This window comes from Ricinus communis, chromosome 3 (assembly GCF_019578655.1).
Source record: "Ricinus communis isolate WT05 ecotype wild-type chromosome 3, ASM1957865v1, whole genome shotgun sequence".
In the NCBI taxonomy this organism is placed as follows: Eukaryota; Viridiplantae; Streptophyta; class Magnoliopsida; order Malpighiales; family Euphorbiaceae; genus Ricinus; species Ricinus communis.
Genome location: NC_063258.1, coordinates 17,832,642 through 17,833,737, shown reverse-complemented (window position 1 = coordinate 17,833,737; position 1,096 = coordinate 17,832,642).

The window sequence follows — 1,096 nt, the reverse complement described above, 5'->3', positions numbered from 1 at the left end:
TATACCCATTTTATAGGGTTGTTTTCTCATACTAAAAAGTATATCAAGATTACCGACTTATTTTCTCCGATTGATAAAAATCCCCGTATCACGGGATTGTTTTCTCATATCAAAAAGTTTACCCCTTCTACGAGGTTGTTTTCTCATATTCACAATTACACTACTTTTACGGGTTTATTTTCTAAGATTCATAAATATACATGTTTCACGTGGTTATTTTCTTATATTGATAAATATACCACTTTTATGGGGTCATCTTCTCATACTAAATTATTTGTACTATTATGGGGTTGTTTTCTTAAATTCATAAATATACACGTTTTATGAGGTTATTTTCTTATATTAACAAATATACCCCTTTTACGGGTTGTTTTCTCATATTATAAAATTAACCCATTTAAGGGGTTGTTTTCTCATACCCACAAATATACCATTACTACGGGGTTATTTTCTAATATTTATAAATATACCCCTCTTACGGGGTTGTTTTCTCATATTAAAAAATTTACCCCTTCTATGAGGCCATTTTCTAGGACTCGCAATTACATTACTTTTACGGAGTTGTATTCTCAGATTCATAAATATACATGTTTTATGTAGTTATTTTCTTATATTGGTAAATATACCACTTTTTCGGTGTCATTTCTCATACTAAATTATTAGCACTATTATGGTGTTGTTTTCTCAAATTCATAAATATCCACTTTTTACGAGGTTATTTTCTTATATTGATAAATGTACCCCTTTTACGGGGTTGTTTTCTCATATTATAAAATTAACCCATTTCAGGGATTTTTCTCTCACGCTCACAAATATACCAAAATTACGGGGTTATTTTCTCCGATTGATAGGTATTCCTACATTACGGGGTTGTTTTCTAATATTTATAAATATACCCCTTTTACGGGGTTATTTTCTCAAATTCATAAATATACACGTTTTACGGGATAATTTACTTATATTGATAAATATACCACTTTTACAGAGTCATTTTCTCATATTAAATTATTAGCACTATTACGCGGTTGTTTTCTTAAATTCATAAATATACACGTTTTACAGGGTTATTTTCTTATGTTTACAAATATATCCATTT